General features: G+C 45.7%; 1 long non-coding RNA gene and 1 other non-coding gene across 2 annotated transcripts in view; both read left to right on the top strand.

Moving 5' to 3' along the window:
• Positions 1–21,881, top strand: part of LOC136166140 (uncharacterized) — a 29,367-nt gene extending 7,486 nt beyond the window's left edge. The window contains exons 2-4 of the long non-coding RNA XR_010662857.1: positions 17,864–18,008; positions 18,145–18,190; positions 21,537–21,881. This is a non-coding gene — a long non-coding RNA (uncharacterized lncRNA). The remainder of the gene's footprint in view (positions 1–17,863; positions 18,009–18,144; positions 18,191–21,536) is intronic.
• On the top strand, positions 18,393–18,465 carry TRNAC-GCA (transfer RNA cysteine (anticodon GCA)). The gene has a single exon. It is a non-coding gene; the product is annotated as a tRNA-Cys (tRNA).
• Positions 21,882–22,083: the final 202 nt, after the last annotated feature.

Genomic DNA, 22,083 nt, shown 5'->3' with positions numbered 1-22,083 from the left:
TGCTCCAGGATTGGAGACTGCAAGGTGTCTGCCAGTGTGCAAGCCGCGTTGTGAATCTCTTTCTTCTGCTTCTGGAGGCCGATTCTGCTTCTGGAGGCCGATTCGTCCCTTTCTAAAGCTGTTACAAAGGATCTGTTGAGCTCCTTAGGAGGGCTCACAACCAGCAGACTTAAAAATAGCCCTGCTTCTGGCAAGCTTCAGTGTGCTCACCCGGCCCTTCCTTCTCCACCGCCGCCAGCAGAGCCAGGATGCCACAGCAGGCTCCACGGCAGTTTTCTAGAAGAGGCATAGCCTCGAATCACTCAGTCCAGGCAAAGTGCTGAAATCATGAGCAGAAAACACAGAAATCCTCAGGCCCTAACACCTGGCTCCTGCATCGAGGGAGTCCTGGCTTCCAGACCCCCTCTTTCCCTCCTGCGCTGCCCACCAAAACTCTAATTGCTCTAGTAGCATACGCTTGATTTATTTCCCCCTCATTCTTTGTCTTTAACTTTTATTTTAAATTTAATTCCGCCATGGCGGCAGCCACGACCTGGTCGAATCTTCCAGGAGACCTGTCCGCCCTACCTGCCTGCACAAGAAGGCTCTTCACAAGGCCCAGTGGCTCCCACTTCCTGTAGAAGGTGGGATCTTGCCCAGGTCAGCCGTGCCGGGCTGAGGAGCATTTGTCTTCTGGTGGGCAGGGTGTGTCTAGGTCCTGACCCGCAGGGAGTCCCCCACATGAAGACTTCCGCATCCTGAGGCCGGGAACCTGCTCATCCTGCAGCTGGTGTTGTGGGCAAGTCCGCCTGATGGCAGGATAGAGGCTCAGAGCACAGGCTCCACAGTCAGGTTCCTGTGGCCCGTGCACTTGATCTCCCTGGGAAAAGAGGGTTGGTTGCCCGGGGAGATCCTGAAGACAATAATGCACGTGAGATTCTCAACACGTTGCACGTTTTCTCAGCAGGCAAAAGGGGGAGACGACCCTAGAGTCCATCATCAAACGATGGATGCACAGAATGTGTTGCAGTTTCACAATGGAATATCACTCAGCTATAAAAAGGACTAAAGTTCTGATGCCTGTTATGCCATGAATGGGCTTTGTTGAAAGTGCTCTGAATGAAAGAAGCCAGTCACAAAAGACAAGAAACCTCATGAGTGTGGGTCTCTGATACCCAAAAGAGGATGGAAGGCCAGTTTAAGGCTCTCGGGGGTGGGAGGTGGTGACTGGCGGAGGGACTGCTTTGCATGGTGACAAAGAAGTCCCAGAAACAGTCTGTGGTCGTTGCACAGCAGTGTGAATGGACCGAAGCCTGCTGAATTGTTCACCTTGAAACGGTTAATTTTGTGTCATGACAGTTTATCTCACTATAAAAAATTGAAGAAATCCGCATTGGGCAGGCTGTGTGGTGCGGGTTAAGTGCTCAGGAAACTCAAGCTTAAGGTATTTCTGAGGTCTGCAGCTCCTCGGGCCTCTGCTCATAACCATCATCACCTTTCCACCTTCCCCCACGAAGATCAAGAGCAGAGTCACAGGGGAAGCTACCAGCAGACCTATTTTTAAACCACTTCTCCATGAAACTCTCCACTGCGGCAGGCACCCTCCTTGTGCACGGAGCTGGGCGGGCAGGCTCCCTGCCCTCTTAGGAAGCCCAGTGGCGCTGCGGTCCTCGCGCTGCCCCCTCTCTCCCTCCCAGGACCTAGTCATCTGTTCTCCCCCAACTGGCTATTCCAAGGGCCACTGTGCCTGCCTCGGTCCCTCCCGCTTCTGCCTGCTGTGGGGTCAGCCTTGTGGACGTAGTGACCCTGCTCACCACTGTCAATGGATCCTCATTGTTCTACAAAGACCCCGAGGCCCCTGGGCCAGACTCACCTCCCTGAGGACCTGGCCGGGCGTTCTCAGGGCTTGCTTTCCACCCCTGACTCAGAACTCAGAACTTGGAATTTTATAGAGAATTGAGTTCCAATGCCTCGTTTCCCAAAGGCGGGAATTCTGTCCCAGAGGCATATGACCACTGCCGCTCCTTTGCGGGGGGGAGGGGGCAGACCCGTGGGTTGGCATGAGCTCCCCAGGGCCCTAGCAGTGGCACATTTGGTGCCAACTGGGCCAGTTCCCTAAGCTCCCCACTCTGGGTTTGTTGGCCTTCAACTTTAGGACTCCACCACAGATGATGTCTGGGGTCCCAGCTGCCAGGGCTGTTTCCCTCCTGAGCTGTGATTCTCATCCATCAACCTCTTCCCTAAAACAATCTGAGCTCCGGACAGAGAGACCAGCACAGCACATCTGATTTTGAGAAGAGAAAGCTGCCCCCACTCTCTGCCAGGCCAACAAATGCAGGGACCACACCTTCTGCACCTTCAGCCTTTCCCAAGCCCCTGCTGGCCACGCCCTCTTCCGTGGCTCCTCTGATGATGCCTGTAGCCACTGCAATGAACCCTGTCTCCCAAATTCCATGGGAGGTCTTGAATATGCTCCTACTTTTATTATAGCTTGATTCACTGTCTGTGCTCAGCCAAGCGTCTTGGGTCCAGAGATGGTAAAAGTTAAAAATCCTGCTTTCAGTCTTGCTTCCATGTCCTTCCAGACGCTCCTTTCTTTGTCTGTAAATGGGAACAGCCATTTGTTCTCTGAGCTATCTTGAGGATTAACTTAAGGAAAGTTGCAAGGAGGGCTGGACAGACCGAAGGAGGAAGACGGATATCGTTAGGGTGTTCTCACAGAGGTTTGCCTTTTCCCTGAAAACGTTTAGGTAAACAGGAAACCTTCAAGATAAAGCCATTCCTGCCTCTCACAGATGCAGCCGTGGGGGCTCGGAGAGTGGCGTCTGGGCCCGGCTGGTGTTAATTCCCAGCCCAGATAAGAACAAACTACCTTCAGACCCATAGATGGAGACTTGTACATCCATAAAAAGAGCTCTCTGCCCTCACCCCCACCCCCGAACCCAGGGGAAGGGACACGGAGGCAGTCACAGCAGAACGGAGAAGTCCTGGCCGCTGCAGACACGTGGACCAGAAACCCTGCACTGTGTCCAGACAGACATCACCGACTCAGCCAGAGACCTCACTCGCCTCCTGTCTGACTCAGTAGCCCTGAAATATTCCAGACAGTTGCCAAATGAAAACACTTTGGAGCTCTGTCCTCTGATTTAATGATTGAAATTGCCGTAAAACTTTTTGAACTCATTGTCCACCTATTTGCTGTCTGCTCCAGGAATGGAGGACTTCCCAGGTGGCTCAGTGGTAAGGAATCCACCTGTCAATGCAGGAGATGCGGGTTCGATCCCTGAGTCAGGAAGATCCCCTGGAGAAGGGAATGACAACCCGCTCCAGTATTCTTGCCTGGAGAATCCCAGGGACAGAGGAACCTGGTGGGCTCTGGTTCTTTGGGTCACAAAGTCTGACACGGTTCAGCACACACACACACCAGGATTGGAGCACTTTTCCCCCATCAAGATGGTGACATATACGGAAAGGAAAGATGTAGGCTATTCGGAGACCTGTTCCTCTTGTCTGCCAGCAGAGATAACCCTCTTTTCATCTCCTTCTACACCTTTCAGGTGTCAGGGCTCTTGTGCAAATGTTTTCTGGTTTAGTTAGAGAAGAGCATTTCTTTGAAAAAGAGGTCATCCTACTTTTTAAATGAAATCTTGTCAGCTCGTGTCTCCTACCTTGATATTATCTTTTAGCAATTTTCTTCTTTTTATTAAGGAATCTCAAGATGCAATTACTGGAGTAGGGGGATGCATTTGAGGAAGAAAATAACTTTGTTCTGTCCTTCAATATTTTTAATAAAACCAGCAAATACCTAACGTACTTGCTATGTGCCAGAAACTTTTGTGTGCTTACGTGCATGGAGTAGGATGTCTGATCCTTGTGGCTGGTAGATGAGAACCCAAGGCAAAGAGAGGTTGTGGGATTTGACCACAGTCACAAGTGCTGAAGAAATGATGCTTTCGAATTGTGGTGCTGGAGAAGACTCTTGAGAGTCCTTTGTACAGTCAGGAGATCAAACCAGTCAATCCAAAGGACATCAACCCTGAATACTCACTGGAAGGACTGATACTGAAGCTGAAACTCCAATACTTTGGCCCCCTGATACAGAGAGCCGACTGAAGGGAAAAGACCCTGATGCTGAGAAAGATTGAAGGCAGGAGGAAAAGGGGGCGACAGAGGATGAGATGGTTGGATGGCACCATCCACTCAATGGACATGAGTTTGAGCAAGCTCCAGGAGATAGTGAAGGACAGGGAAGCCTGGTGTGCTGCGGTCCATGGTGTCGAAAAGAGTCGGACACGACTGAGTGGCTGAACAACAGCAAGAAGCCTGCAGCCAGGATAAGAACTGGGCCGCCAGCTCTTACATCCCCACACAGTTTTATGGGAAGCTTGGAAAATGAGAATAAAGCAGGCCATCTGTAATCCCATGAGGTCTCATCATGGACGCCCTTCTTCACACATGCCTTGTTTACAGTGTGAAAATCATGACTCACATTCACCTCTGTGTCCTGAGGCCTCTGGGTCAGTATGTAGCTTGCATGCTAAATGAGGGCTGCCTGGTCATCTTGAAAACAACCCAGGTAATTTATTTAGCAATTCCCCATTGTTGGATATTCAGGTTGCTTCCAGTTTTTCACTAAGAGAGATAATGCTTCAACAAACAGCTTTGTGATGTGTATTTTCCCATTATTTCTAGAAATAATATTGGTAATAGAAAAAAATTACCAAAAGCCATAACAAAATGAAAAATGTATCAGAAAGATCAATCTAGTAGTTTTAAAGGGAAATTCCAATAAACCCAAGAAACAGGTAGTTTCAATTCTTTAAATAATCTCGGAGCAGGACGATTCATTTTAGAAGTACATGCTATATGAAAACGTTTCATAAAGAGATCAAAGTGAACAAACAAAAAACAGAAAGAGGGAACACTTTAGATCAATATCTCTTATGAAAATTAGTGCAAAAATTTTAATTTAACATAGGAGCCAAAGAAATCTGCAGTGTATTAAAAAGCAATGCACCATAACCAAGTAGGTTTTGGTCTCAGAAAGCAATAATATTTCAGTACATTTATATATTAAAGGAGATGAATGTTATGATCCTTTAGATAGACATCAAAATGACAATTAAAACTTCACAGCCATTTCTGATGAAGACCTTTTATTCATTAAAATTAGAAGTATTTCTAGAAGGTGATTGAAGACACAAGAGAGAGACAACAAGCCATAGTAGTGTTATCTTGATCTGGGGGAGGTTCAGTTATTATTACAAGAAAAAAATAATGTGAAAATACTGAAAATTAAAAGTTAATATTATCCTTTTGAATAGATTATATGGCTGTGGACTTAGGAAAGTCCAAAAATTTAGCCAAACTATAATAGTGTTTAGAGAAATGGCCATAAATTTATCTCTTTACATACATATGAACGTAAAATTCTATCATATTTTTATGTATAACGATTCACAAGAGCATTGAGGACTCTATCACAGCTGGTATTGAACACAATGAAAAATGTATATGCATTAAACTAAATGATTATACTGGAAAATACACTCCTGAAGAACATGAAGAGCTATAGCTTGTGCTCACATGAGAAAATTCAGTACATAGAGCAGTCCATTCTCCCAAAATTAACCTCTAACTGCAAGTTCAATCCAAATCTCATTTTTGTGTTGAAAAATCCAGTCAATTGGAAAGCGAGAATGTCCTGCAGCTTAGACAAGAGTGAGCACAAGAGATGCGGGCCTTGGGCGGCCCGACCCCAGCAGGTCAGCTGAGACAGACAGTTCCAGTGTGCAGAGAGACGGGTGATGTGGGGAAGAAAATGGACGGCATGGAAATAAACCCATGCCCAGCTTTAGGCTTAAAAGTGCACAATAAAGATTATATTTCAAATCAGAGGGATAACCCTTGATTGTTGTTTAGTCACTAAGTCATGTCTGACTCTTTTGTGACCCTATAGACTCTAGCCCACCAGGTTCTTCTGTCCATAGGATTTCCCAGGCAAGAATACTGGAGTGAGTTGCCATTTCCTTCTTCAGGGGATCTTCCTGACCCAGGGATCAAACTCGGATCTCCCACATTGCCGATAGATTCTTTACTGTCTGAGCTGGTGAGGGAAGCCCAAACTAGAAGCAATTACCTTAATTTGAGGGGTGGAGAAGATTTTATTGTTGTTCATTAACCAAGATGAAGATTATGAAAATATAAAGGAAAAAATAATTAATTTGGCCAAAGATATCTTAAAAAACAAATGGGAAAAAATGTGAAATTTATCCAGATAAAGTTTTAATCTCCCTAATATATGAAGGTCAAAAGGTCAAGAAAAACAAGGCAACTGGAGAGAGAGATATAAAACACTCTGATGACTAGCCCCTAGAAAGGGACAAACAACAGTGAGGTTTAAGGACAATCAAAGAAACACACGGTAAGAGAGGGGGATGTTAATTTTCACCTATCAGAATGACAAAGGTAGAATACTAATCCGACTCTTTGAGGAGCAGGTGAGGAAGTGGACCTATCCAGCTATTGACACCACATTTTGGGGAGGAAAACTAACAATAGCTATCATAATGTGATAGCTGAGTGACTAACTCTTTCACTCTTTCACGTTCATACCTCTTATAATGATGTGTCATTGTTGTTGTTGTTTAGTCTCCAAGTCGTGTCCATCTCTTTGCTACCCCATGGACGCATGGGGACCCCATGGAGCCTGCCAGGCTCCTCTGTTCATGGGATTCTCCAGGCAAGAAAAACTCCAGTATTCTTGGGCTTCCCTTGTGGCTCAGCTGGTAAAGAATCCGCCTGCAATGCAGGAGACCTGGGTTCAATCCTTGGGTTGGGAAGGGAGTCCCTGGAGAATGGAAAAGCTACCCACTCCAGTATTCTGGCCCGGAGAATTCTGTGGACTATACAGTTCACAGGGTCACTAAGAGTCCGACACAACTGAGCAACTTTCACTTCACAAACACTTCCAGGCAAGAATACTGGAGTAGGTTACCATTTCCTTCTCCAGGGGATCTTCTTGACCCAGGGATTGAATCCAGGTCTCCTGCTTGGCAGGCAGATTCTTTACTACTGAGCCACCTGGGAAGCCCTTTTAATGGTATCAGTTTACTCACAGTCGGGTCCGACAATTTGAGACCCCATGGACTGCAGCATGCCAGGCCTCCCTGTCCATCACCAACTCCCAGAGCTTGCTCAAACTCATGTCCATCAAGTCGATGATGCCATCCAACCATCTCATCCTCTGTTGTCCCCTTCTGCTCCTGCCTTCAGTCTTTCTCAACATGAGGGTCTTTTCTAACGAGTCAGTTTTTCACATCAGGTGGTCAATGTATTGGAGTTTCAGCTTCAGCGTTAGTCCTTCCAATGAATATTTAGAACTGATTTTCTTTAGGATGGACTGGTTGAATCTCCTTGAAGTTCAAGGGACTCTCAAGAGTCTTCTCCAACACCACAGTTCAAAAGTATCAGTTCTTTGGTGCTCAGCTTTCTTTATGGTCCAACTCTCATATCCATACATGACTATTGGAAAAACCATAGCTTTGACTATACGGACTTTGTCAGCAAAGTAATGTCTCTGCTTTTTAATACCGTGTCTAGGTTGGTCATAGCTTTAATTCCAAGGAGGAAGTGTCTTTTAATTTCATGGCTGCACTCACTGTCTGCAGTGGTTTTGGACCCCAAGAAAATAGTCTGTCACTGTTTCCATTGTTTCCCCATCTATTTGCCATGAAATGATGGGACCGAAGGCCATGATCTTAGTTTATTGAATGTTGAATTTTAAGCCAGCTTTTTCACTCTCCTCTTTCATGTTCATTAAGGAGGCTCTTTTGTTCCTCTTCGCTTTTTGCCATAAGGGTGGTGTCATCTGCACATCTGAGGTTATTGATATTTCTCAATATCAGAGATTGCAATCAAGTGCAATCTTGATTCCAGCTTGCACTTCATTCAGCCCAGCATTTCTCATGATGTACTCTGCATATAAGTTAAATAAGCAGAGTGGCAATATACAGCCTTGACGTACTCTTTTCCCATTTTGGAACCAGTCTATTGTTGCATGTCTGGTTCTAACTGTTGCTTCTTGACCTGCATACAGATTTCTCAGGAGGCAGGTAAGGAGGTCTGGCATTCCTATCTCTTATGATACAGTGCAAATATTTAAAAGTTAAGAGGAAAAGACCCAAAGAAATGAATGTTTTCTATAGCACAAGTGCATGCTGCGAAATTTCTTCCAAACGTGTGGGGCTAGTTTGCTGGGCCAGAGTTCCACTCTGACACATCTCTCCCTCCTCTTGTGGGGCTAGTCTCCAGGCTGGCCTTCCCCGGACACTGTGGAGCAGCAGCTCAGGGACAGAGTGAGTCTCTCCACCGGTGATTTACCTGGAATTCTTTCTTCTCTTTGCCTGCTCTCCACTCAAGCTCATGCTGACTTACAGCAAATACCTGGGGAGAAAACCCAAGAGTGACAAAAGTGAAGCTCCAGCCACTCAGTTTTGCTCTTTATTTGGGCCACTGCTAGTAAGGCTAGTGACAGGGACTGGCACCAAACAAGGGAAGCGGGCAAGTTCCGGCGTCCACAGACTCACCTGCAAGGGGGCCCACGGCCTCTTCCTCCCCATCCGTCAACCTCCCTGTCACGCCTCCTCCACACCTGCAACCCCGTGCACTGATTCCTCCTCCATTCCTTTCTCCCAGCTCTCGGAACACAATACAGCTTACTTTTTCTCTAGTCTATTGAGTATTGTCTTCACCGTCCTGTTAGGATGTTAAGACCCACGAGAGCAGGGATGTTTGTCTGTTTTGTTTACGGATGTAATCCAAGAGGCTAAAGCAGTGCCTGGCACAGAGTAGGTGCTTGCTGATTCTCTGTTGGATGAATGAACAGCTTCTTTTCTTCCCATTGTAGAGCGGCTGATGGCTAACAGGCTTTCCAAATGGCCACCCGTAACTCAAGGAAGTGATGTGAGCCCTTCAGTGGATGGTAGGTCTTGAGCACAAGGGAATCAGGTTGAAAAGATTAGCATCCTTCTTTGCTCAAAGTTTAGATTCCTGGGATCTCAAGATCGGGAGCCCATGTAACACAAACACAGATCAAAGTCTTCCTTGTGTTCTGCAGTCCCGCCAAGCACTCCCCGGCCTGGACTTAATCAAGTGCAGCGACAGAATTCACCAGGCCACAGAAAGCAAGCTTCAACTTAAAAGTCTTTCTTTTTTAAAATGTGAGCGTACATTGACCCAAAACCAGCCTCAAGGTGACTTCCATGGGTGTCCACATCCTGCTCCCCAGCTTCCACCCGAGAGCTTGTAAAATAAGTCAGACCTCCTTCCTCGAATGTGCCATCATTCCTCAGGCCTTTCCCTTGCCAGCAGACCATCTCCAGTCCTTCGGGTCGTGTGTTGTGTATCACCTTTGCCAAACTTCCTCCATCTTCGTCTCTGACCTCGGGAAAGGGTCCAGCTTGCGGAGACCACACCTCGTTCCAGGGAGAGAGCCCGGCGGACGTGCCCATGTCTGTGAACGCAGTCCCAGGGGACACCCCTTTCTAGTTTTGTCTGTAGCCTGTCTGTGGCTTCATGATAGACTTCACTCATTCTAAATGTGAAAGTAAACCATTTTCACAACAGCCCGTGCCTGAGCGCTAACGTGGAAAGGCTTCTTTTCTCAGTTTGGATGTCAGCGCGGTCTGGCTATGGAGGAGGTAGGTAGACCTGACATTCACAGTGGAAGTAATGCACAAGCCCGCCTGTGAAATGGATGAGGACTCCGAGACTGTGAGCCAGGTGTAAGAGCTCGAGTGAAAGAAGCTCAGGCTCTGACCCACGTGCCCCTTGGGAGGTCAGGGGCCTGGATCCATTTCTTTATCTTTAGTTGAGTTAATACCATGTGATGATATAAATTAAGGACTTAATTTACAGGTCCTCCAAATTATTGAACCATGTCTCATTCAATAAATAATAGTTTCAGTGATTTCATTTGACTTAAACAAGTGCCTGAGATAGGCATGTTGTTATTCAAAATATCTAATAACCTGTACAGGTAACAGTAAACCAGAATGATATGGAGACAAACAATGATGGCCCTGGACATGGCAACCACACTCCAGGTAAATGTCCATCAGCCTTCAAAATAGGGAGTACTACAAATGTACAAACAGGGAAATACCCTCAGAGAGCTACTCATGTCAAATGAATTTCTATATTCTTGAAGTATGAGGAGCTCTTGAGCCTTTGGGAGAGATGTAATTTCGTTCCCTGTCTGTGCATTGGATATTTGGGATGGCACACCACAAAGAAAATTTTCCACTTCCGATGCACCCATCTTTTAATCTGTGAAAAGGTTCAGTGTGAAGTCTGTGTTACAGCAGTCTTGAAGGAGTAGCATCACGTTTTCTAAACATGCATATGCCTTTTGATCTGCAGCATTACATAACGAAATCATGGTTGACCCTCCGTATTGTCACTGCTGACAGACACACCATTTCAGCTGAGTGGGACCTGGCTACTATGTAGACTGAACAGGAGAGGAATGAAGATGGTGGGGATGGAGGGAGGTGTTCCCGACACCACACTCATCTTACAGGGAGTGACCCAGAGGAGATGCTGAAGGTGTATCGCGCACCCCTGAATGTTCTGAGTATGAATGCAGAGTCTGTAGCTTGGGTCACACACACAGGTGTTAAAGTCATCGGCTTCAGGGCATCTGTTACTGAGATGCACAGAATCCATAAGCTGCACCATAATTCTAGTGATTCATGTTGAACCTACACCTACGCCTTTTTAAAATTTAAATGTACAAAATGTGCTGAGCCCCTAGGCATTTGTATTGAAATACATTTCCAGTCTCCTGACATGAATGCCCTCACTATTACTAATGGAAACAGACTGTGGGGTTTCTGTGTAATTTCCATTCATATTGTATTAAAATGTTCAAGATGCATTTTCTGTCAAAGAGAGTATCATTTCATAAAATTATTCACTATTCCCCCCTATGGAAATGTCAGACATTGCTAATGTAATCCTCAAAGAATTACCCAGAGTGTCTGTAGGCCAAAAGACGGATTTCCAATGCAGTAGCACAGGATGGCTTGTTCACTTTGTTCTTGGGGAAGCAGTGTGAGTTGTGAGTTTTCCCTCCATGTCTATGCGGGGTCACCCAGTGAGAGACTTCTTTTCCCTTTTTCTGCTTCTCTCAGTTTCCCTATGGCACAGAAACTGAAAACATCATAAAAATACAGAAGATGTGTTATTTCCTTGATTTTGTAACACTCTTCATGAGTGACTTTCACATAGAGAGGATCTGTAAATACACATTTGAGTCTAGAAAGGTGATCCTGATGAACCTATCGAGGGCGGCGGTGGAGACGCAGGCGTAGAGAAAAGACTGTGGACACAGTGGGGGAAGGAGAGGGTGGGACGCATTGAGAGAGTAGCACTGGCATATCCACCACCATGTGTAAAATTAGACAGCCAGTGGGAATTTGCTGTGTGATGCAGGGAACTCAACCGGTGCTCTGTGACAACCTGGACCGGTGGACGGGCTGGGAGCTGGGAGGGAGTTCAAGAGGGAGGGGTCATACTTATACCTTTGGCTGACTCATCGTGATGTATGGCAGAAACCAACACAATAAAAAAAAGGAGAACCAAACATAAATATTATCAATGTTTGAGATAAATAGAATACCAAAATACTTAAGGACAACTATTAACAGATTCACATGTAACTAACAGAATTAAACAAAAATTCTTTTTCTTAGAGCAGAAACAGATAATGACCTAAGTGCTTCAATCAAAAAACTTTGCTCTAAGCTCTAAGTGGGATAGGGAACCATGGCAAAAATTAAGCAGAAGTGAGGAAGTGGTATGTGGGGTTGGGTCGGTAGGGGTGGGACTCGAGACTGTTGCCTTTTATTTTAAGATCCTTTTATACTGCTTGATAAAAAAAAAAACACAAACACAGATATTGCTTTCATAAAAAGTAAACTATTTTTTAAAATGCACGTTCCTGGACCCTGCTATACAGTTTTAACTTAGGAAATCTAAAGAATATCCCAGGAATGTGCACTTTGACAAATGCCCCAGGTTTTTTTTTTTTTCTTCTTTGCATGTGTAAAAGGTTGTGCTTTAAGAACTATTGCTAAGTACATTGATACTGTTTTTGTTAATGTTGTTCAGTCGCTAACTCGTGTCTGATTCTTTGTGATCCCATTGATGGTAGCCCATCCACCAGTTCCTCAGTCCATGGGATTTTCCAGGCAAGAATACTAGAGTGGGCTGCCATTTCCTTCTCCAGGGAATCTTCCCAACCCAGGGATTGAACCTGCATCTCTTGCATATCCTGCATTCCCAGGCAGGTTCTTTACCACTAAGCCACCAGGGAAGCCTTTGACACCACTTACTTAACTCTATATTCAATGGAAATTTCCTTTCCATCTGTAGGGTACCACTGATCAATCAAGTCTGGGCTTTACTCCTCTTCTAACCTGTTCCTGTGCATCCATCCATCTGTCCACATTTTAAACATTCAGTTCAATTCAGTCACTCAGTCGTATCCAACTCCTTGTGACCCCATGGACTGCAACACGCCAGTTTCCTTGTCCATCACCAACTCCCAGAGCTTGCTCAAACTCAAGTCCATTGAGTTGGTGATGCCAGCCAATGATCTCATCCTCTGTCATCCCCTTCTCCTCCCACCTTCAATCTTTCCCAGCATCAGGGTCTTTTCCAATGAATCAGTTCTTTGCATCAGGTGGCCAAAGTATTGGAGTTTCAGCTTCAGCATCAGTCCTTCCAATGAATATTCAGGACTGATTTTCTTTAGGATTGACTGGTTGAGTCTCCTTGAAGTCTAAGGGACTCTCAAGAATCTTCTCCAGCACCACAGTTCAAAAGTATCAGTTCTTTTGCACTCAGCTTTCTTTATGGTCCACCTCTCACATCCATACATGACTACTGGAGAAACCATAGCTTTGACTATATGGACCTTTGTCAGCAAAGTAATGTCTCTGCTTTTTAACATGGTGTCTAAGTTGGTCATAACTTTTTTTCCAAGGAGCAAGTGTCTTTTAATGTCACGGCAGCAGTCACCATCTGCAGTGATTTTGCAGCCTGAGAAAATAAAGTCAGCCACTGTTTTCACTGTTTCCCCATCTATTTGCCATGAAGTGATGGGACTGGATGCCATGGTCTTAGTTTTTTGAATGTTGAGTTTTAAGCCAGCTTTTTCACTCTGTTCTTTCGCTTTCATCAAGAGACTCTTCAGTTCCTCTTCACTTTCTGCCATAAGGGTGTTATTCTGTGCATCTGAGGTTACTGATATTTCTCCATGCAATCTTGATTCCAGCTTGTGCTTCATCCAGTCTGGCATTTAGCATCATGTGCTCTGCATATTAGTTAAATAAGCAAGGTGACAATATACAGCCTTGATGTACTCCTTTCCCAATTTGGAACCAGTCCATCCAAACATTTAAACATTGGTGAAGGGGTCATATGAATCTTCAGATTTAGTATAAAGGAAAGACGCAAAGACTTGTCTTGAAGGGGCTCATGGACTTAAAAATAATTCATAGTTACCCATCTCATTTTGTCCTTTGATCTGTTACTAAACTGTAAATCATGCTCTGATTTAAACAAATAACAAAAAAGCAAAGCAAAACTGTCTCCAACTTTATTTTCATTATTTACTATTACTTTTGCCCGGGTGTCATTAGTGATTACAGTTAAGGAGTTACATTGAATTGTAATGAATTTAAGGCCTTATGGAAAAAGTAGCCAAGTCTGCCTTCTCTCTCTCTCTCACACACACACGCACACACACATGCACACAGAGGTATAGCTGTGGACATATCCACTCTAGTGAAAATTACCAGCCCTCCTCATTTGACCCATTTGGAATCAAATGGTTAGTGTTTTGAGGGATCCTAAGGACCCGATCCATCCTTTCACTGAGAAGGTCGAGAGGCTGTGTAAGCCACTTTCTCAGTCCAGTGACTACTCTGATAAACCACAACTTCTCACTTCAGTCACTTTTGCTTTCTCATCGTGGGATAGATAATTTAGTTTGTGCAAGAAATTTGTGCCAAATAGTTTACATAGTGTATCAATTTTAATGTTAAATTCAAGTGGCTAATAGTTAGATTCTAATGTTTAATGTTATGTTATTTAAATTTAATGTTAATGGCTAATGTTAAATTTAAGTGTTAAACAGTGGCTGACTTTTTTTTTGCATGTGAATTAACAAGAATATATCTTTTAATTAGAAAAGACAAAGCCTAAAATCTATTTTTAACAAGAATAATTAGCCTATCCATTAACACTTTGAAAAGCTTCTACATGAGGATTCATCTATGTCTAATAGAATTTTACTTCTGTCATTTACGTAATGACCTTTGTTTTCAAAGTAAGGTCTCATATATTAAATAGCTGTAAATGTATCTGAAGGCTTAGGACATATTCAGTTATACAGGTAATTTCCAAAGAGGCCTAAAATCTGCATTTCCCCCCAAATCAGGAATTTAAATGAAGTTGACCACAAAAGTAGACTTTAGTTGTAATTTTGGAAAAGATTTCTACTTTCTTAAAACATTGCTTTTTGGCAAGTTCTCCCAGCTCACAAAATGCAGCAGGAAATGTGTGGTCTGAATGCGTCTCCACTGGCTCTACTGTGGTATATATGTATTTTTTTCCTTTGTTATTAATACTGATTGAATTGTTATGAACTTTTTAAAAGAAGAAAAGGTGGCCTGTTTTGAAAACTACAAGTAAAACTCATTATGTCTGTTAAAAACCTCAATGTCTAATCTACCAAGCTTTCCCAGTGCACCCATCCATTCATCTGTATTTTCAGCATTTTTAACAATTCATAATAACAAGACAAATGGTCATACACCATGAAACATCCTGTCCTGATCTAGGTTCATGTCAGCGTTGAGTTGCCATTTGAAAGCCAAAGGCTGATCTTACTTTTAACCATCAAGTGAAATCACTACACGCAGTGGGCCATGTGCAGCCTCATACAGCAAGGCGTTACATGGGTGGATCTTGTTCTGCAAACAAATTCTATGGTTTTAAAAATCCCCACACTCAATGGAAAGAAGAATTGGTCACACTTCAGCCTTTTCAATAATGTCCACATACACAAATAGTCACATTCACAAGGGGCATCTTTAAGATAAACTCGTAGAAAGAGCCTCTGTGAGCACCCAGGAATGTGAAGGGGAGAATTATAATCAGCACAATCTCTCTTCTGTTGGGATGTTCATCTTCACTTTCTTTCCTAGTGATGGACACTGTGCCAGTCTCCATGGAGAGTGTCGTGGTATCTAGTCGAACATTCAAATTATGTCAGCTTAACCATCTAACATAGCAAATGCTTTCTCTGCTTCTTTTTGGAAGAGAGACGGTGGAAAGAGTGAAAGTAGATCTCTAATATTCCACCCAGATGTCAGAGAGACACCAGCTTAGGTGTACAAACCATGTGTCAGATTTCCCCGGACTCTGGACAGCAAGGCTGTCCCACATGCCCACCTCCCACCACCCCCACCTCCTTAGGACCCTCTAAGCAGTACCAGGTTCAGGTGAAGCTGGCCTCTACTAAGGGCAGCTGTGGGTACCTTGGATGGCATCCTCCAGAGATGAGTGCTTTAGACGCCCAGGTGATGGGGCAACTGGACCAAACACCTGACACCTTACCCACCCCTGCCCCGGGGCCCCCTGGTGACGCAGCCTCCCAGACCTTAAACCAGAGAGAGAAGCTCGTGGGGCAGACACTGCCTTCTGTTGTTTGTTTCCAGGCAGGGTGCTCAAAGGGCGACTTGGGTTTGTTTGTTTCAGTAAATCGATTCATTTTATTCTTAATAATTGTTCAGGGGAAAAAAGTGGTCACTCTCATGTGTATTTAACAAAATACATGATAACTAATAATGCAATTCTGTTTTTCTTTTCTGTTTTTATTTTTAAACAAAAATACATGCATATATGATGTGTAGATGCATGTGTGTGTGTGTGTGTGTGTGTGTGTGTGTGTTAGATTTCTGGGTAGCTACTTAAATTTTTTTTCCTGTGGTGGCAAGACACATAAATGTAAAAGGTGCCACTTTGCCATTTTTAAATGCAGGGTCAGTGACATTACATTCACAAGGTCATGCAGTCATCACCACTACTCTTTCCTAAACATTTCCATCACTGCAAAGGGCAAATTTGAACTTCATAAATACATAGTCCTGGACTCAATCAAGCAGACAGAAGAGTAAGAAGCAAGCTGTAAGGGGTGATCAAGGTGATGCATTTATTATGAACACAAAACTCTGGGGTTTTCGAACAAAGTGATGAAGCTTGCAGCTCAAAGCAAAACCCAGAATCGGACCTTGGGGTCCACATTCATCTGGACCACTGGCTTCTGAACTTACCCGTTTTTCTGAATTTGGCCTTGTTCTCCAGAGAGCTTCCTGTTCATTTGGCCGCACTGTCTGGGAGACCTTTGCTCATCCCCGCGTATGTAACTCCAGTGGCTCTTTACTTGCCCAGTGTTCGGTGTTTTGTTTTGCTCTGAAATGCCTTTTTATCCCAGAGAATATGATACATCGAATACAGAACAAGATTCAGTCCAGTGTTACAGCCACAGTGATGCATCATCTCAGGTCTTAAAAACCACGGCTGTTTCTGCCTTTGGAGGGGAGCAGCAGGCTTCTGCCGGGTGAGTGAGGGCTTGCGGGTTTGGTGGAGCCAGGAGAGGGGAGGGGGGACGCCCTAGTTCGAGTTGGGGCCAGTTCCTCTGAGCCTGTCACTTTTGCCAACCTTGTATGAGTCCACATTTGCAAGCCCCCTGATGTCTAGCCGTCACTCACTGGAAACAGAGAAGCTGCGGTGGGGGTTTCACTGTGGCCCCTGAATTCCCTGCTTCCACACACCGTCTGGTCGACCTGAGGCTGGTGGCATGGACAGATCTCTGAGAAGGACTCTGCTACCCTCCGTGGATCCGAATCTATGGTAACAGGAGGACATTACAGTGAATAACTGGGGGGAAAGAAAGGTATTCACATTTCCTTTTGTAAACTGTCAATGCATCAGGCTTCAAAACCATATTTTTAATGACGACATACTTTAACTGTATAAGCACTAGGGCGTCTCTCTTTAGGACTTGTGAGCTCCCAGGGTGTGCAATGGGAGGCATTTGGTTTCAGTTACTCACTAGGGAAAAATGCTGTGAGTCAGAGGAAAGGGTATGTGTGCATGTGCGTGTGTGTCTGTGTGTGCATGTGTGTGCATGTGCCTGTGTGCATATCTGTGCTTGTGTGTGCACGTGTATGTCTGTGCATGTGTGTGGGTGTGTCTGTGTGTCTCTGTGTGTGGGTGTGTGTCTGTGTGCATACGTGTTTGTGCATGTGTGTGCGTGTGCCTGTGTGCATACATGTGCTTGTGTGTGCGCGTGTGTGTCTGTGCATGTGTGTGTCTGTGTGGGTGTGTCTGTGTGTGTGGGTGTGTGTCTGTGTGCAAGTGTGTGTTTGTGCATGTGTGTGTGTCTGCGCAGGTGTGTGCATGTGTATGTCTGTGCATGAGTGTGCACGTGTATGTCTGTGCCTGAGTGTGCATGTGTGTGTCTGTGTACATGTGTGCATGTGTGTGTTTGTGTGCGTGTGTGCGTGTGTCTCTGTGTGTGTGTGCACATGTGTGTGCCCGCTGTGGGTGGGTGGAGGGCACTCTCATGGAGTTACTGCTGTCAGGGTTTGTATTTTACCGCACGGGGACACGTCTGGCCCAGCAGCTGGTGCTCAGGGCCAGCGTGTCTGAAGCTCGCCCACTGGGTCGTGGTCGGTGCTCTCTACAGCCGCGGTCCTTGCGTCCTGGCTGCCCCCAGGCTGGTTACCCCATTCCTTCCTCCCTCTAGGATGGGGAGATCTCCCGGTGTTGGTGTGTTTGGACCAGGGTCTGAGACCATGGATTTACTTGGGTGGAGCAGAGAGGATGCTGGCAGAGAGGAGGAAGGAAGACGGAGGCAGCGGGGCACCCCAGCCGTGCACCCCAGGCATGCGGTGAGACCCCCAGGGCTGCGTCCAGCCCCTTCCCTCCCATCCTGGCTGCCTGAAGAGCTTTCCCAACTGGGGACCAAGAGACCCAATCCTTTGAATGAGGCAGGGTCTAAATACAGACATTTTCTTTCACGCGTAGATACACACCCGATAGAGGAGCGGGACTTCTGACCTCAGGGTGAAAGGTGAGTTATGCGGAGAGGAAGGGGTGCTGCCCAGTCCTACCCAAATCTGCACAGACTCCTGTGTGCACTGCTTAGCTGATCCCAGCAGAGCCCCGGAGCCCAGGGTCACCACAGAAGGAAGGTCAGCTGGGCTGGGGGATCCAGAGGCCCTCCCTTCTGCATGCAAAAGCGATTTTGAGGACTTCCATCCCATATCTGGTCTTCCCAGGTGGCTCAGAGGTTAAAGCGCCTGCCTGCAATGCAGGTAGACCTGGGTTCGATCCCCAGGTCGGGAAGATTCCCTGGAGAAGGAAATGGCAACCCACTCCAGTATTCTTGCGTGGAGAATCCCATGGACAGAGGAGCCTGGAGGACTACAAGAGTCAGACATGACTGAGCGAGTTCACTTCACTTCATTCCTACATCACCTCAATTCCTGTTTCTTCGCTTTTAATTTAGAAAAAAAAGATACAACAAGCAATTCACTGCCACTGAGCTGGATCACATTTGTCTGTGTAGGAGCAGAGAGAGCCTGCACATTTTTAGATTAAAGAAAAGGAATCACCTAAATTCTCAGTGATGTGTAAACGCAATCGAGAAAAGAAGGGTGTGGAAAACTAGCAACCCACTCTGAAGGGGTCCAGGGACCGAAATTTTCCCTTGAATGTTTTCCCTTGATTTCCCTTAACTGTGAAGATAAAGAAGTAAAATAACCAAAGCAAACTGAAATCAATTTGATAATGCTTAAACTTTAGTTATATATTCTGGTTTCTCTTCTGTCTGCATTAAAACAATAGGGAAAATTCTATGCCTCTTAGAAACTAATTTGTCTGAGGTGATCGCTACCCTTGAATTGATACAAAACTCCTAAAAAACATACAAGATCGGTTAGCCCTTCTGGGGTCTTTCTGGTTGGAAGACGAATAAACAAAAGCATTTTGTTTCACTGACTTTACATTTTGCTCAGAGTCCCTTTTCTCTGTTTCCTTGAGTACATTTTCTGCTGAGATTCTGCAAACAGGCATCAGGATGACTCAGAATCCACTGAAGTGTATGAGCCTCACAGGTTCCAAGATTTAATTATGTGTTGTGTGGCGTTTGTAAAGGACACACGGTCTGTCCACACATCAGATACCCCCAGGCAGTGGCCACTTTCTCTCTCAATTTGTTCAGTGAGACATCAGGCTAGCCCCTGAGCGTGTCAGGATTACGAATGCAAGCACCTTTATATACTTGGTGTGTGTTGAACTCAGTCACTTTAGTCGTGTCCGACTCTTCGTGACCCCAGGGACGGTAACCTGCCAGGCTCCTCTGTCCATGGGATTCTCCAGGCAAGAATACTGGAGTAGGTTGCCATGCCCTCCTCCAGGAGATCTTCCTGACACAGGGATCAAACCTGAGGCTCCTGCAGCTCCTGCATCGCAGGTGGATTTCTTTACCACTGAGCCACCAGGCAAGCCCCATGTACTTGGTGTAGGAATGTGGAACTAAGGTTGGAATTTGGTAATTCCAGCAAGCGTCTTAGTGCTCCAATAGTTCCCACACTAAGGGCTCAGGGCACGATGTAAAAGTGTAATGGGGGATGCCCGCTATACACAGGTCCAGGGCTTGTGCTGGATCTGGGTCCAGGGAAGGGACCCAAAGATGTGCACACAGTTGGCCCTTGGCCGAACCCAAGATAGTGGCTGGTGGGAAGTGTTGAGCCCTGAACTGGAGAGCTCAGGCCTGGGGGTCTGTGGCTGCCACCAGGAAGAACCCAGACTCCAGAGGTAGACTCAGCCAAGATGGAAAAGGCCACTCACCACACCCCTCAGGGTCCGACCAAGGATACCCTGGGCTCCCGACAGCCTTCCGTCCTGAAAACTGGATTGTTGTCAGCGGGTTCGGGACTAAACTTGTAAAGGAAGGTGACAGCCTCAAAGATCCAGGGGAGCTGCGGAGTGAGACAGAAGAAGGGGTTCCTCCTGACCGCTCCTGCCGCAGTAACAGAAACGCTAGGCTCTGGGATGAGTTGGTGAATTCCTCCCCCGCCTGCTGTTCTGAGTCTATGAACTATGTCTTGCTTCCCTGCGCTCAGCGCTTAGAGAACCTGAGGTGTGGCCACTAGGAGGATTAGAGACATCCACGGACACATGGCGTCTAAGGATGTCAGGGCTGGCCTTGGTAACAATCCCGCCAGTAATGAAAGGGGCGATGGCAGTTGGTGGAGAGAAATTCCAAGTCAGTCAAGTGCCTGGCAAACAAAATGCACAATGTGAGCCCCTGTGGATGGAAGTGGAAGGCAGTCTCCAGGGGTTTCCAAAGTCTGAAAGGTGGAGAGAGGTCCAAGGGGTGGGAGGGATGACCACTGCCCCTCCACAGGCTGTCCCTTTAGGTGATCTGCCCACCGAAGCCAGTGTGGACACCGGGAACTAGCAATTGAGGTCTTTCTCATTCTACCTAGCAACATTTATTGTCCAAGTGACCCATCTCATTCTGGAATTAGATAGCAGAGACAGCAGTACACCCTTGCGAGTGAACTAAAAACCATTAAATTGAACACTTCAAGATGAAGAATTTCATGGAATATGAATTGTATTTCACTAAAAGAAGGTGAATCACCACAGGGCTGTTGAAAGTGATCTTAAAAATATTAAATGGTACACAGTTAAAAACGGAAGTCTTTTGAAAACTCCCTGGCAGTCCATCGATAGGACCTCAATGCCACTGCAGGGAGCACAGGTTGGATCTCTGTCAGGGAACTAAGATGTAACAATAGATCTCTCCAGGTCAATATATTTAAAAAATTCCTAATTTTTTAATAGGCACATAGCATCCTGCTGTACTATCATTTATGCAAGCAGCCCACTATCAGTGGGCATTTAAGTGTTTCTAAAATTTTGCCTTGTACCTACATCTCTATGCACTTATGAAAGTTGCAAGTGCATGTGGATGAAAGTAGAAGTGATGGACAAAGGACAGGTGCACTTAAATCTAAATGACTGTGTCACACTGCTTTCCAAAAGCTGTTCCCACAGGCCTGTAGTCAAGTGGTCCTTGAAGCTTCTCTGGAGGGCAAGGAGTCCCACCTAGAGAGCGTGAGGGATGAAGGGCTTGGGAGGGAAACCAGCAGCTCCAGTGGCTTAAACTAGGGCGGTGCTATTTTTATTTGTACATAAACTGCGATTCTGATATAAGCATTTTAAAAAATATTTATTGAAATTATAGATGATTTACAATTTGCATTGGCTTAAATTTTTATTGAAATACAGTTGTGATATATGGAGGTTTTGATAAAAGGGTTTCACTTAAAAAAGAAGAGATAAAGAAAGGTTTGAAAACTTTGAAGTAGGTAGTCCTACAGAGTCATGTTCCTTCTGGGTTCCAGAGTTACTTCACCTGCAGGGGCCCCTAGGCCTCCATGCCCTCGGTGATCCTGCCCCACTGACTAACCAATAGCATGATGCAGACACGGCGCTGGGAGATGTCCCAGGTGTATCTGAAGACGCTGCGGCTTCTGCCTTCACCCCTCTGATCACTCATTCTGGAAGGAGGTGTCAGTCTTGTGGATGGATGCAGAACCCTGTGAAGGCCTCCTGCCAGGAGGGACCAGCTTGCCCACCACATGAGCCAGCGACCTGGATGTGGCCTCCGGATGACTGCAGTTCCAACCAACACCTGATGCAATCTCTGGAGCAGCACTGAACCGGAACCACTGGCTTAGCTGGGCCTGAATTCTGATCCATAGAAACCATGTGAGATAATAAATGTTTGCATGGAAGTGTGAGTTGCTCAGTCATGTCCGACTCTTTTGTGACTCCATGGACTGTAGCCTGCCAGGCTCCTCTGTCCATGGGATTCTCCAGGCAAGAATACAGGAGTGGGTAGCCATTCCTTTCGCCAGGGGATCCTCCCCAACCAGGGATCGAAACCAA

Source organism: Muntiacus reevesi, chromosome 4, assembly GCF_963930625.1.
Source record: "Muntiacus reevesi chromosome 4, mMunRee1.1, whole genome shotgun sequence".
NCBI classification, from domain to species: domain Eukaryota; kingdom Metazoa; phylum Chordata; class Mammalia; order Artiodactyla; family Cervidae; genus Muntiacus; species Muntiacus reevesi.
Note: the sequence above shows the minus strand (reverse complement) of the source record. Positions and strands in the feature narration are given on the sequence as shown.